The sequence below is a fragment of the Sus scrofa genome, chromosome 8, assembly GCF_000003025.6.
Source record: "Sus scrofa isolate TJ Tabasco breed Duroc chromosome 8, Sscrofa11.1, whole genome shotgun sequence".
NCBI lineage: Eukaryota > Metazoa > Chordata > Mammalia > Artiodactyla > Suidae > Sus > Sus scrofa.
The window spans coordinates 78486126-78502435 of NC_010450.4; the positions used below are offsets into that span (position 1 = coordinate 78486126).

The 16310-nt window shown below is 35.6% G+C and overlaps 1 protein-coding gene across 6 annotated transcripts in view; it reads left to right on the top strand.

The window, feature by feature from the left end:
• Positions 1 to 16310, top strand: part of LRBA (LPS responsive beige-like anchor protein) — a 710221-nt gene that overhangs the window by 516039 nt on the left and 177872 nt on the right. The gene's annotated exons all lie outside the window — the stretch shown is intronic.

The following is a 16310-nucleotide window of genomic DNA, read 5'->3' on the forward strand; positions in this document are numbered from 1 at the left end:
CCGAAGAAAACATTATGTAAAAGCTTAATTTAAAATATAAACCGATCTCATTCTCATCCTTAAGTAGATAATAGAGCCTGAGTAGCTTTAAAATCTATTGAATTATTTATGCATATTTATATCCATTTAATTTCCCCAAAGCTGGTTTTCGGAAGAGTTTCAGTAGCTTTGATACAAAGCTACAATTTTCTTTGGTAATATCTTCCATGTGCACAGGGAATTCTCTTTCTGAAATTCAATTAATGTGATCAACACCTGTTCTTCTATGTTATTTTTCTGGTCATTCTCTTTGTAAAAAATATCTTCTTGTAGGTATACAGTTTTACCTACATTTCCTGATAATAATTACCATACTATATTATCAGTCTGCTGAGAAGATCAAATCTATTTTAGTCTGAAAATCCAATGAAAATTTAATATTTTCTCATATTCAGAAACTCCTCATTTAACCTAACAGTTTAATTTATCCTTTTAAAGCTGAAAAAAGCAGAGATCAGTTTTGAAGTTGATTTTGTTTTTCCCCTCCACTTTCCACATTGTTTCATCACTAGCCTTAAATTCTGGCTGATAAGAAGACAGATCTAACCATGCATAGACTTTGGAATGACATTAATCCATATTTTACAAGTACATATTGATTTTTATATTTTGACAGCCTCCTTGGAAGAGATAAAAATCAGCATTTTCTTTTTGTCTTTTCTTTGTAAGAAGTTATGATTAGAACAGGAATATATTTACAAAATGTCATACCATAAAAACAAATTGTGATGGCTGAGCGTTTCAGCGCCAGGGCTTCCTTTGTGGATTAGGAAGATTTTATTTTGTGCTTTGTGATTTATCTTTTTTCCTTAGAAGAAGATTGAGTGTGTAAGCCAATTTTCTAGGAGAGGAAAATCAAGATAATCAGGTAAAAATCATTTCTAATTTATCAATATAGTGATTTTGGAATATTTAATATATATGCCTGGATTCTTATTCCAAAAAAAAGGTATGTTCTTAGATTGAAATAACAGTTGATAACCATTCATTTCCAAATGAAAACTTGCAGGGAAAACTCAGCTATAAATTTCAGAGAAGGTGGGAACATCCCATTTTATTCCTGTTAGCTAATGTTTATTGAGGACTTACTATATGCGAGGCTCTTATTTAAGTATATTACATGTGTTATCTCTTTTAACACTCACAAAGACCTTATAAGGTAGGTAACATTATTATGGTCCTTTACAGGGGCAGAAATTGAGGCACAGTGAGGTTAAGCAAGTTGTACAAAGTCACACAGCGAGTGGATAGAACCAGAATTTAAATACTATGCAGTTCCCAAGTAGCTTTTTAAAAAAATGAACAGAATAGTATAGCATTACATTAAAAAGAAAATAGTGGGAGTTCCCATCGTGGCGCAGTGGTTAACGAATCTGACTAGGAACCATGAGGTTGCGGGTTCAGTCCCTGCCCTTGCTCAGTGGGTTAACGATCCGGCATTGCCGTGAGCTGTGGTGTAGGTTGCAGACGCGGCTCGGATCCCGCGTTGCTGTGGCTCTGGCGTAGGCCGGTGGCTGCAGCTCCGATTCAACCCCTGGCCTGGGAACCTCCATATGCCGCGGGAGCGGCCCAAGAAATAGCAACAACAACAAACAACAAAAGACAAAAAAAAAAAGAAAATAGTGTATATCACGTACGAATCTTCTGCTTAAGGGGGGTGTGTGTGTGTGTGTGTGTGTGTGTGTGTGTGTGTGTGTGTGTATGTATGTGCGCGTGCATGGGGGTTATGATTTAAAGCGACATATTTCTTACTATGAGTTTGGCCCAGAAAGCTGGGAAACATTACAATATGCTATACTGCAATCTGTGCTTGGCATCAATTGCTGAGTCTGTTTTAATGTTAATTTCTCAAGTGGCTTTTCACCTCTCATGCTGAAATGCATGGTAAAATGCAACCAGCATTCCATTGCTTGAAAAAGGAAGGCTTGTCCAAATTGCCTCCTGCTGGTATGTTTGTCCCAAGTTATGCCCTGATCTTTCTTGACTAAGCCTGTTTTATGAAAAAAATGAATGTTTGTCTAAATTTAGAGAATAATTGAGTATTCATTTGTTTTTCTCACTTTTGATTGTTCATTGAGTCAGAGAATGTGCCCAGGACTCTCAGTTTCTGGAGATTAGAAAGAATAAAATCTTCTACTAAAAAATTCACTGAAGGTTGGGAGGAGAAACAAGACTGGCCAAAGTATAATCAAATATTTTATAATTATTGGAGCTCACGTTCTTAAAATGAAGTAATTACTGAAAGAGTTCAAGGTAGAAGGAAAAGAAAAATCATGCATTTTTCAGCTTGAGAGAGCAAGTGCAATGTGAGTGGCGATTTTGTTAGGAATCAGGAAAAGTTAACCTTAGGGGAAAATGACCTTGCAGTGTCAAACTGAATTTTAAATTTTGGTCCAGGCCCCATCAAATCACAGGTTTTTGTTTGTTTCTTTGTAACCTCTGCTGTACCATCCACACTGTTGAACCAGCAACTTTCATTGCACTCGTCTGGATCAAAATGTTTCTACAGAGTAAATTCTGAGATAACTAAAGAACTGAATAAGGCTCTCCTGAATTTATTTACTTGTTGATGAGTTGCTATTGTCTGTCTTGCTATTTACTGTTTTTTCTCCCTTTCTTGTTCTGTGTTTAAAGCAAAAAAAATTAGGCGATTTTTTTTTTCTTCCTCTCTGTTTCCTTTTAATCTCCTACTATTTGGTTGTGTATTTTTATATGTGAGATACTTCTCCTAACACACGCATTTAATATACAGCATTTGTCTTGACCTGGAATTGACTACCGACATTTAACTGTTGTTGATCAGACAGCACTTCTTTATCTCTTTAAGTTTTAAGTGCTGTTTCTGACGAATGCCAGTCCTTTTAGTAAGCTCTGTAACAGATATACCAGGAATCAATATACCATCTAGATGTCACAGAGAGAAAAGAACACTCTTTTTTTTTTTTTTTTTCGGCGGGTGGGGGCAACATTATTTTAAAATGATAGGTGTTATAACTTTAACTTTCCTTTTCTATTTATTGGGCTTCAGTCAAACCACAGGAATTCAAACTTAAACAGCAACAACCGTATGGTATTACAATGGTAAATAATAGATCTTAAATCATTTTAATAAATATAAATGCAGAGAAAGAAGTTAAAAATTACCCCACCCTTGGCTTTTTTTTTACTGGTGGACAAAATATATTAAAATTATTTTAATCTTGGCATCAAATATGGATGCTGTTATATGCCATATTGATTTTAGAGATTTGGGTATAAATTGCATTCCCTGGCCCTGAGGAGTTTACAGCTCAATCAGCAGAAGAATGATACTGGGAACGTTTAGAATCTTTTTGTAGGATTGCGAGGGAAGCCCTAAAAGGTGCCTTTAACAAACATTTTATATGTGCGCTTTCTCTAATCCCTTCAACCACACTGAAAGAATATGTTATTCTCTTTACACATAAGAAAACTAAGATGTAGTGAGGTTAAGGAACTCTCCAAGGTCATACCTTTTCCAGATGTTTAGGCTAGGATTTGATCTCAGATCTGTCCCTGTCAGTGAACTAGTAGACTTTAGATATAACCAGAAAGAAAATTTTAAATCAGCTATTTGCATTTTGTAGCCACTTCTGTCCAAATCCAACTATTTACCTTTGTCTTGGCAACAGGTTAGGTGTTTACTTTTTGGAGAAACTATACCAGAGAAGTTTCTCCTTTAAGAACAACAAGAACAGCAGAGGAAGGGAGGAAGGTATGGAGTGGAAAACAGGAGGATTAATGGAAAGCTTTAAGTACTGAGTGGTGAAGGCCCCCAGACCCCTTTGCTGTCATGCTATCAGAACTCTGACAGCCAGGCGGGTACCAGCCCCAACCTGTAAGACAGAAAGTTGTGTTACTCTTTGGACATATTGACTGGCTCAGGAGACAACCCTTAAAAAATTCTGACCTTTAGGGATAATCCTTGGAGCCTACCTGATGTCCCCTCAGTGAAGTCTGCCTGTTCACATTGCCGCTTATGCTCAGCGTGGTTCAGGCAGCACTTTCACGCCTCATTCTTGGCAAAGAAGGTACCAAGTGTTAGCAAACATTTAGAGACAGTCTTCAACGTGAAGGACAAACAAGATTGAATCAAAGAGAAAAAGAAAAGAAACCAGAAGACACAAAGACAATTTAAGAAGAAAAAGGCTTAAAAACAAAATCAGAATCAATACCTCACAGAGAAAAATTATTGCATTAGTCGAAAAAGAAAGTGCTGCTGTAGAAAGTAGAATGTAAGTGCCGATGTTTTCTAAAAGGAACATCAGAAAGGAGGGGGCAATAGCCTGGAAAGATGAAATTGAAGAACCAGAGTAGGAAATGTTTGCATTTAAATAGCCAGTCTGCCTCCATTTAACCGAAGGGACCTTTAAGCAAAGTGCTTGATTTGGACCGTCCTTTATAGCAAACTGCTTTTGATATAGTATTTGTATAATACTGAAGAAAGTTTTTCATGGGTACACTGCCCTTTTTAAACTCTAAATTATTACATGTTCATTGTGATATATTTTATTTAAAATAAGGCTATGCACCTCTTTCTGCACAATTTAAAATTAAATTTGGCAAAATGGCAAAATATGAATATATACATATATATATATATGTCATCCTACCATATACATACATATATATATGTGGGAATAGATATATTCTTATGAATTTAAAAGATTTCTAAAGTTTTGTTTTTAAATTAAGAAAACAACCTGTTGGTTGTGTGTGACTGCTTTTTCAATTTTGCATTTTTTAGCACTCTGTGTAGCAGAATTTTTTTTTTTTACTGGAAGTTACCTTCTAGTAGAACTTTTTATATGACTTTAACAGAGGTTAAGCCTACACTTAGTTTAAGCAGCCTTCAATGACATTGTTTTTTAACATTAGTCAGAAAATGATAAACTGAACTAACTGAAATGGACTGCGGTTACTATTACTGTCAGGGTGATGAATAATCTTGACATGTACCAGCAACACACTGCCAGTCCAGGAATCCTTCTCTAAGTTAAGTATTTATTCTCAAATCATCCTAAGTTACTGTAGTGTGGAGTGATCATTTATTATTATTTATAAATGAATTGTTTTCTTTATGTCACATTACCAGTGTTATTCCATAGTACTTCCTATTTGCTTTGTTTAGTACTGGGTGTAGTAACTGAGGTAGACTCAGAGTAAGGAACATATAGTTACCATAAATTTACATAAAAATTGTTTTCAAAATGCCTAGAAAAAAATTTTAAGTTGAATAAGTACTGGTATTATACATCTGATTTCAGCCTGGAATTTTTTTTTAAGAGTAAATATAGTAGGATGACATTTTAAAAATATTTGTAGCTTTCTTTATATATTTGTGTCAACTTCTCATTCTTATATTTCCCTGTGATACTCAAAACTTAACTTGATGTGACTATGTAGTAGTATGCTTTTTATAATGGATCACGTAGTAACTTATCTTTTAGCCACATGTTTATGTTCCTGTCCAAGTCTTTATTCTGCAAATCCATTTATTAGAATAAGCACATTTATTCAACATAAACACCTATTTATAGTACCCCGTTTATATTGAAACATTGTATTTATTCAAATAATTGATTATTAAACATTTGCTGGACATTGTTCTGAGGACTGTGCCAGAAACAAAGTGAAAGTAATCGTCCCTTTAAAGAATTTTATGATCAAATGCATGTTATTCATGAACCATTTATATGAGAATCTTTTTATTTCTTTGCGACTATGACACATTTCTCTTTGACCATGAAACGTTTTATTTCTATGTGACTTAATTTTAGACTGTCTCACTTTCAGAAAAGGAGTTTTTTTGTTTGTTTTTGTTTTTGTTTTTTTGGCTGCACCTGCAGCATGCAGAAATTCCTGGCTCAGGGATCTAACCTGAGCCACAGCAGTAACCCCAGCCACAGTAGTGACAACACTTTAACCACTAAGCTACCAGGTAACTCCTAGAAAATATGAGTTCATCATTCATAATGTCAACCAGAAAATTATTTGAAAACCTAAGTGGTACCTTTCTGAAATATTGACAAAGTGATGAGAAGACATTCATAGCATTCAGAACGGTTGGAATCATTTGTAACTCCATGGTTGAGCAGCCTTTATAAACTTAGGGTGTCATCCTCCTTAAGCCATCTTTCCGGGATTCTCTTCTAGGACCTGATTTGTTTGCTGTTTCACCAATATTACAGGTTTATCATACAGCTTACTTTATGATCAAAATACAAAAATTTAAATCATTTTTCAGAATGAAAAATATTTGAGTAAAGTACAAAGAAAAAAATATGACATATTACATAGAGGCTTAGAAATGTATAGTATTAAAAAAAAAGGAAGGAAAGAGGATGGAGATAAGTACAGAGTTTAGAAAACTAATGGCAGTAATCTTACTGGTGGGAAGCAAGATAAAGATATCGGGGTTCCTCTGTGGTATAACAACAGGTTGGGTATCCAGCATTGTCACTGCAGCGGCTCAGGTCACTGCTGTGGTGTGGGTTCAGTCCCTGGCCTGGGAACTTCCACATGCCTTAGGTGCAGCCAAAGGAAAAAAAAAGATGTGGTAGCTGTTCTCAACCTATAGACTCCAGTCACCTGAAGGAAACTATGGGTTTATTGCAAGAGGCCCATGAATTCACTTATACATGTATATATTTCAGAGACTGTCCTACTGGAAAAGTTAAAAGCTGTTGATTGATTTAGTTGCCTGCATGCTCCTAACAATGATTTGACTTTTCTAAAAACAAATTATGTTAGTCATAATTATTATTATGCTCAGATGCTGCTGAGTTTTAGCTATAATATTATCATAGTTGCAAGGTAACAATTGAGGTTTATTATTTATTTTACAAATGGAAGTTCAGTTCTTCCAACATCATTGGTTGAAAAGACTACCTTTTCTCATGAATTGTCTGGGAACCTTTGTTGGAGTTAAATTGACTGTTTACGTGTAGGTCTATTTCTAGACTTTATGCAGTTCAGTCAATCAGCATATCTATCGATGCCACACTGTCTTGTTTACTGTAGCTTTATAGTAAGTCATAAAGTCAGGTCACGTGAATCCAAGTATGTCTTCTTTTTCAAAATTATTTTGGCAATTCTAGGTTTTCTATCTTTCCCTTAGAGAAATCAGCTTGTCAGTTCTCCTGAGGTTTGATTGGAATAGCTGAGGTTTAATCGGTAGGCTACTTTTACCAAAAATGATACATTAGCAATTTGAATCTTCCAATCCACAAATATATCTTATATTTGTTTAGGTCTTCTTTCATTTCTCTTTAATGTTTTGTGACTTTTAGCATAGAGTTATTGTACATATTTTGTTAATTTATCCTTAAATTTTTAATGTTTTTTTAATCGTTGATTTTTTTTTTTTTTTTGGTCTTTTTGTCTTTTTAGGGCCACACCCGCAGCATATGGAGGTTCCCGGGCTAGGGGTCTAATTGGAGCTGTAGCCACCAGCCACAGCCACAGCAATGCCAGATCCGAGCTGCATCTGCAGCCTACACCACAGCTCATGGCAATGCCAAGTCCTTAGAACCCATTGAGCGAGGACAGGGAGAATTTCCAATTCCATTTGTTTATTGCTAGCATATGGGGAGCAAAATTGAATTTTGTATATTGGCCTTGTATTTTACAACCTTCCCAGACTCAAGTATTCATACTAGCATCCTTTTTGTAGACATCTGAGGACTTTACCTCCCCAAGTGAATACTTATTGCATTATAAGTATTTTGTAAGTAAAGAATACTTCCTGCATTATCTAATGTTGACTACAACTGCTTTGGTCTCAGGGGAAGGGCACATAATCTTTCATCACTAAGTATGACAGTAGCTATAGGCATCCTAATTTTCATTGTTTTTTGTTTTTTCTGTTTTCAGTTTGAATACTCTTTGCTTCCTTTGCTATATTTCTTTATACATAATTTGGATTTAATTTTTCCTCTTGTTTAGTATCTTAAGGAGGAAGCTTTAAACTATTGCTATCAGACCTCTTTTTCTTAATAAGTGTTTAATGGTACAAATTTTTCTGATTTTCTCTGACTTTCTCATTGACCCATAGATCTTTTTTTCTTTTCTTTCTTTTTTTTTTTTTTTTTTTTTTTTTGTCTTTTTGCCTTTTCTAGGGCCACTCCTGCAACATATGGAGATTCCCAGGCTAGGGGTCTAATCGGAGCTGTAGCCACTGGCCTACGCCAGAGCCACAGCAACATGGGATCCGAGCCATGTCTTTGACCTACACCACAGCTCACGGCAATGCCGGATCCTTAACCCACTGAGCAAGGCCAGGGATCAAACTTGCAACCTCATGGTTCCTAGTCAGATTCGTTAACCTCTGCGCCATAACGGGAACCCCTTGACCCATAGATCATTTAGAAGAGTTTTGTCTCCTTCCCACAGATTTAAGGATTTGTCAGGTATCTTTCCCTTGTTGATTTCTAGTTGAATTCCATTATGATTGGAGAACATACTTTGTACGACTTCAGTTCTTTTGAATGAGCTGAAATTGTTTGATGACTCAGAACATGGTCTGTATTGGTTAATGCTCTATGTGGACCTGAAAAGAATACATACTTTTATTACATAAAGTATTCTATACATGTCAGCCAGGTTAAGTTGGTTGATAGTGTTGTTAATATCTTCTATATCCTTACTAATTTTATATCTAGTTATTCAAGTGATTACTGAGAGAGGGGTATTGAAGTCTCCAACTATAATTTAGATTAGTCTATATCTTTTTTGTTTTTCATTTCTCTCAGTTTTTGCTAGATGTATTTTCAGCATTTGCTTTTGGGTACAGTTAGGAGTTGAATTGTCTCCCAAAAATATACGTTGAAATCCTAACCCCTGGCACCTGTGGATGTGACCTTATTTCAAATCAGGTCTTTGCAAATGTAACAAAGTTGAGATGAGGTCTGTGGGGTGGGGCCTATTTCCCCTGTGGATCTCGTGAATTCAGGCTTTGTTGGCTTTCAGAGGCAGTGTTTTGGGGGCCTAACAAGTGGAATTCTTAAATTTTGAGGTGCTAGATGTTGGGTCTAAAACTCACTCCTTAGGGAGAATCTGTGAGTTGTGAGTTCCTCTAGATGGTGTGTCACTGTGTCATGGGTAAGGCCTATGGTGAGATTGTCACTCCCTTTCTTACCCGTTATACTGTGGGTTTTTTTTTCTCATTTGCCCAATGTGTAGGAATTGCTCAGCTAGATTTTGGATTTCTTTCAGAGGGAATTGTTCCATGTGTGGCAACTTTTTGTTTACCTGTGGGAAGAGGTGAGTTCAGGAGCCCCCTTTGTCACCATTTTGGACCAGAACTCCTGATTTTTAATGGTCTTGTTTCATTAAGTGGATAGATGACTCTATCTGAAAATGAATAGATTTTCCTATATCAGGATTGAGCCTGTTGGTTGTTTATCATTTTCTCATTTTCATAATTACTTTAAAACAGCTTTTTTTAAAGTGGCCTTGGATTGTTAAGATTTTTTGGGGGTTCTTACAGGCATTTAGCTAAACACTAGCACTGGATTATCAGATTATTTTCAGTCATGTGCTTGTCTCAAAAAGATTGATACCTATAGTGAAAAATACTTAATTATGAACCACAGCTGAAGAACATAGAACTGTGAAGGCTTTAGTACTAAATCTACCAATGTGAGCCTTTGGAATGATTTAGATTCTGCATAAGTACAATAAGTAAAATAGAATACTTTCTTTTTCCCAAGATATGTTTGTTAAATTGAAATAGTGTAGTGGGTATATGTTTAATGCCACTTGGAAGAAAGTGTTTTCAAGGGATTAAAAACTGCTCTGGTACTTGAAAACAAAAGTGCTTATTTGTTAACTCTAAAAGCCATAGTAATGTGCCAGTGAAATTTTTTTCTTGACAATATTAAATAAAATGTGGAGTGTCTGAAGATAAGTGCCAAACCATTTCAGCCATGTATATATAGCACATCACGAAGTACTCTAAAAGCTAAGGTTGAGTAAAAATGCTGATCAGGCTGTTCGTTATACTTGTCATTTAGATAAAAGAGCTGCTACGACTGACGCAAAATAGTTGCTGCTCCCACTAACAGTGGCAATGTTGCTTAAATGACAGAGGCTATTTGTTTATTTTCTTACCCTTGGGATGGGGGAGAAAGGCAGGTGGCCGAAGTGCACAGAGTGGGATTCAGTGGCTTCTTTAAAAAGCTTTAGCAACACAGAGAACTAAAGACTCATTTGGGTTCACGAATATAGATGTAGAAATATAAAAATTAAGAAGAAAGTAAAGCAATAAACTTTGGTGGCAATGCTTATCTTTTGTGTTCACTTTTTTTTTTTAAGCTATTTTTGCCAAATATCTTTTTGGTTTTCCCAAGACAAAATATTCACCCCTTTCCCCCATTTGTGAAACCTTCTGTTCAAGTGATATCCACACACATTATATAGGTAGGGATAAAAACTTAAATGACATTTTTTCAAAAGGGCATTTCATCTTCACTGTCCATGAAAGATTTCAGTGGCCTTACAAGGTTAGCACACCAACACTTTCTATCAATCTACATAACCTAAATTATTGTAGGGTTTAGTTAGAATTGGCTCTGAATCTTGCCTCTGATATTGGCCAGGTAACCAGCTGTTGATAGTCATTCACCTGTGACTTGGGCATGCTAATAGGTTTGTATGTTAAGGGTCAGACTCTTAGACCCTTCACTTATAGACAATGAAAAGTTGCAGTGTCATCAGACGGAACAGCCCCTTTAATCTGTTTACCGTAGCTTTTTCGTATAATCTTTCCAAAACAAAACCTTATTCACTAGCCAGGAATGACCATCTTTTATGATGTCTCATTGCCTGATAGTCCATCCTCTTTCATCTTCTGAATTTGAACTTTCTTATTTAATTCATATGTATCAAGTACCTTACTCATAATGAACCATTCTTTGCTTTAATCTGACATTTTTGTAACATAGAACATTGGATTCATATGGCATTAGTTCAACCACTTTATCTTTTCCTTGCTAGTATTTATATTTAGCCTTCACTTTGTACAATAGCTCTTTTTTTGCTGTTATAGGCCTACCCTACTTCCAGAATAAAATAATGTATAAACTCTCTTGTCCATGACCTCTTAAATGCTGTAGGACCGGCTTTGCATGTAGTCCTGGAATGAAAGGATGCTTCCAGTTTTGCAGTCATACCAAATGAAGATAATAACATTGACAGATGGCTTTAGGTCAGTCATCAAGGTCCTAATGAGCAAGATCCTAAAAGTAATCATGCACGTTTGCCTTGCCTTTATGAACCCCTTTTCACTTTTGCCATTTCCCCCCCACTTCCCTCTTTACCCACGAAATGTATGTTTATCGTACACTACTCTTTACCATGTCCGAGGGCCCTGTTTCTGCATCTTAGGCTCCATAATGGCCTTTTTCTTTTTCTGTAATCTTCTCTTCTGCATCTCATCCCCCGATGTTAAGATTTAATGATTTTCCCAAGAAAGCTTTCACAGAAAGATGGAAAAAACTCTCTTGAGGCTCAAATTTTAAAAGAGAAGGTTGTTAACTCAAGCAAATCTGTACTTTATAGAATTCCTGAGATTTCTTACCAATTCTCTACACTTTTCCTATTCTTAGTAATTGCATCCAGAGTCCAATTGTTTGGAACCTTTCTTTTGAAAAGTTAATATAAATTGGAAGCTTTCGCCTGTAAATCTCAAAAGGAAGAAGGAATGCTGGTGATAGTGATAGTATCAGTTACAAGCAACTACGCTTACTCAATACTTTGTGCCAGAAGCTATTTTAAGCACTTTTGCTTATATTATTTGCATATTCACTTTTTAGGGCCCTACCTGCAGCATATGGAGGTTCCCAGGATAGGGGTTGAATTGGAGGTGTAGCTGCTGGCCTACACCAAAGCCACAGCAGCGCAGGATCCAAGCAGTGTCTGTGACCTACACCACAGCTCACGGCAATGTCAGATCATTAACCCACTGTGTGAGGCCAGGGATCAAACCCACAACCTCATGGTTACTAGTTGGATTCGTTTCTGCTGCACCACAAGGGAAACTTCTACACATATATTATTATGTAAACATCTTTTTAAAATAAATATGTTTGAAAAGTGGAAAAGTAAGAAATTATTGAAATTGAGAAAAACATTTTGTAATACAACAGCTTATGGATAAAATGGCCGAAAGACTGGATTTTGAGCCCTGGGTCCATGTCTCCTAGATATACATGTATTTTGAGCTAGGTTACTCATGATATTTTTTTTCTTCGTTATTAAAATAGGAATATCTAGCTCACACATGTATTGTGAGAATGCATAATAATGTTTATAAAATATGAAGCATAAGCTGGGGGTATTAATTAGATAACTTCAGGTAAGATTTCCTAAAATTTTTAAAAAGAAAGAAAAAACTGAAACTCTATGAACCCTACAATGTTTTTGTTTTTTTTTTTCCTTTTGTTTTTTTAGGGCCGCACCTGCGGTACATGGAGGTTCCCAGGCTAGGGGTCTAAGTGGAGCTGTAGCCAGCCTACACCACAGCCACAGCAACACCAGATCTGAGCTGCGTCTTCGACCTACATCACAGCTCACAGCAAGGCTGGATTCTCAACCCACTGAGCGAGGCCAGGGATTGAACTTGCAACCTCATGGTTGCTAGTCAGATTCGTTTCTGCTGCGCCACGATGGGAACTCCTACAGTCTTTTCTTTTTACAGCTGATTTTTACTTTTCAGAATAAAAAGTCTGTGTTGTGTAGCTTTTGGGGTCTGTGAATCCAAAATCATTTGTTTTTGGTTAATGTAATTATAAGTGATTTTAACCTGCTTTATATTTCATATGCTTTTCACAGTAAAATTTGGGAGGCCCTTTGGACTTTTGAAAGATAATTTGTTTTTGGTTATATTCTTGAAGTAGGGTAATTCAGTTTGAGGGGACTGTAGTATACTATTAGGCTTCTGACAGATAATGTACAGTATTGCATATACCATTAGAAAATTGTGATGCAGGGAGTTCCCGTCGTGGCGCAGTGGTTAACGAATCCCACTAGGAACCATAAGGTTGCGGGTTCGGTCCCTGCCCTTGCTCAGTGGGTTAACGATCCGGCATTGCCGTGAGCTGTGGTGTAGACTGCAGACGCGGCTCGGATCCCGCGTTGCTGTGGCTCTGGCGTAGGCCGGTGGCTGCAGCTCCGAATAGACCCCTAGCCTGGGAACCTCCATATGCCGCGGGAGCGGCCCAAGAAATAGCAACAACAACAAAAAGACAAAAAAAGACAAAAGACAAAAAAAAAAAAGAAAATTGTGATGCTTAATTACATTCTTTCCTAATAGACAGTATTAATTTCAAGGTTGTTTAATGGCTGCTTTTCTTAAATATTCTTGATTAAATAAGCTGAAAAATAATAATTATTATTAATAATAACTTACTGTGTATCAAGCACTGAGCTGGGCCCTTTACATGCAGTATTTTTTATCTCTAATAATGAGCAGAATTATTTCTCAAAAGTAATCAAAGTTCTTTTGTGTTATTCCCTTAAAAACCTGATTTTAAAAGTTTTGCTTTGCATATCTTGTTATGAAAGGTATCAGATAATCTCACCTAGAATGCTTATCAATCTACCAGTTGTCATTTTTGCTGTTTGTTAGATTAAAATATCCTTTATGTAGTGTTTTGGGTTGTTTGTTTGTTTTTTGCTATTTATTCATTTCCAAGAGTTGTGAATTTATCTTTTCCTGTTTTAAGCCAAGTTCTTATTTCCATTTTTTAAACACATAAATGCAGGTGTTGATAGTCCTGATACTCTAATTTTTAAATAACTTCATTTTATTTGAACTGCTTTTTTAAACTTTTTGTGATTAAGGTTCTTATGTTATTTTGTAGATTTTTAAAATCTTAAATAATTCTATTTGTTAGCTTCTGTAGTGTTAAAAATTATTTTTCTATATCCTAGAGCTCTTTATGTTTACCTGGTTATGAACTTGAATTACACCTCTGCAATCAATACTTATTTTTTATTGATTTTTTTTTTCCAGGAAGTTATGGCCACTTTAAATGACCAGTATTTTTGCTCTTCTTCCTATAATCAATTTGCTGATTTTGAAAAACAGTCTGTCAAGCTTTTATGGTTAAATTGTACAAAGAGCTTTCTGTAGGATGGTAGTATTAGGCATCTTCCTGAATTGCCCTCCATTTGTTACTCTTAATATACTGTATAAGTAAGAGGAACCATCAGCATTTACTTTTAGTTCTTTTGCAGAGATGAATAAACATCTCGAAATGCTGATTTAGACAGTGTTTTAAAAATGCTATGATGCACTTTGGTATGTATGTGACTGACTCTTGCTTAGTTAAATGTTTTGCGGCATTATAACATAGTTGGAATCAGCTCATCTTTTAAAGCAGTTGTCAGAAAAATATGGGCCAGCATGGTAGAATGTATTAGCTCAATACATTGTCTCCATTTTATTATGAAGCTGCTGAGGAAGCTGTGATATACAGCACTGTCATTACAGATCTATTGTTAGGACGGTTCCACAGTCGTCTTTGCACTGCCATTAATTTATAGCAGTAAACAATATGTAGCCTTCCAACTGCAGCAAAGCAGAATCTTTTAATGAGGTGGATGTTATTACCACAATAAATCAGTGCTTTCGCGTAATGTATAATTCAATGTGTGTATTCCCACTGTAACTTCTCTGAGTAAGCTGATAGTGTATCATTGTCATTGCACAGCTCCAGTGGTCTTTTCTTTTTTTTTTTTTTTTTAACCCTTCTTTTATTTGGGGACTTCTGTTTTATATGCTTGCAAATAAATGTGGTATGTCTTGATAGCTGTCCTGTAGCAGGCTTCAGAAACCAACTGTAACAATAACAGCCAGAATCAATACTATGGGTTCCACCTATATGGATCTCTGCACGATGCCATTTTTTTTCAGATGCTAGTGAAATCAATCCTAATTGGTTTTAGCATTATATTCAAGAAACATGATTCTATAACTATTGATTTTGGAGGGGTACTCATTTGGAGAGTAATAAAAATAGGAGCAGATAAAGGGAATACTTAATATGCTGCAGAACCATACAATGCAGAGCATTGATTTTATTTTTAATTCACGTAATTTGTCTTCCAGTGATTTTATTTCTTCTTTCTCTCCTTTTGCATAGCTCAGTCTTTAGGGACAAGAGCTAAAATACATTTAAAGGCATTCCAAATTGGTTCTCTAACAAAGATTTCTTGGAGTCAGTTCCATTCTTAACAGGTGTAAATTTAGAAAATCAGATTTTATTCTTTTGTACAGAAATTAATGCTTTAAAAGATAGCATTTTAAATTGGGGTACTGTGGTACTGATTCAAAACAATAATCAACTCAAGATTTTTAAAAATTTGCTTGTAAAGTTAAAAAAAAAAGGCTTAAAATAAAATGTTGATTAGAACCATCCTATTGCAAGAAAACAAATGGTACTTGAGAGAAATAGCAATTTTGAAAAAAAGAATTAATGATTTAAGAAAGGTAGCCCAGACGATTATTTAAAATGTTGCTTAAAATTACTTTTTAACATGGAAAGCAGTTTTACAACTATTTTAACATTGCTTCATTTTCAATCGAATGTTTCTGAATACATCTATTTTAAAACCAGTATTTTAAATTTCAGTTTAATATTTTCCCAATAAGTGATCAGATATTTTCTTATGTAAATGAAGTGTGACTAAGGCATAGGTTTTCATTAAAGAAAGTGATATTACATATGTATTTTTTCAGTGAATTGGTACTCATATTTTAAAGAATAGAGATTTTCTAGAGATCAGAATGTTTTATGAGAATGAAATGTTAATTAAAGCAGTTGATCTGAACATTCTCTGAGCCCTTAGACCCATTTGAGAATCTTAGAATGCCCTGTATGTCCTCCTAAAGGAAATGTACATGTGTGTAATCACACAAAATTTTGCCTACTGTTCAGTGGTGTTCACCTGTTTCCTGAATAACACCAGCAGTAACAATAATGATACCAGCTAACATTATTAAGCTCTATCTTATGCCAAACAATATTCTGGTTGCTTATAGGCCACTGTTTTATCCAACTCTACCCCAGTACTAAAAGATAACCTCACAACATTCAGTGAATATTGTCAGGCAGGGTTTTTTCCCCTCCAATAGCCTTTTGACTGTTATTACTGTACTGTTACTACTCCTCTGAGCCCAGGCTCTTTACCCCTTCTCCAGTATTAAGTACCCCTCTTACTGCTTTTGGGACCTCTGCTGTAATGTA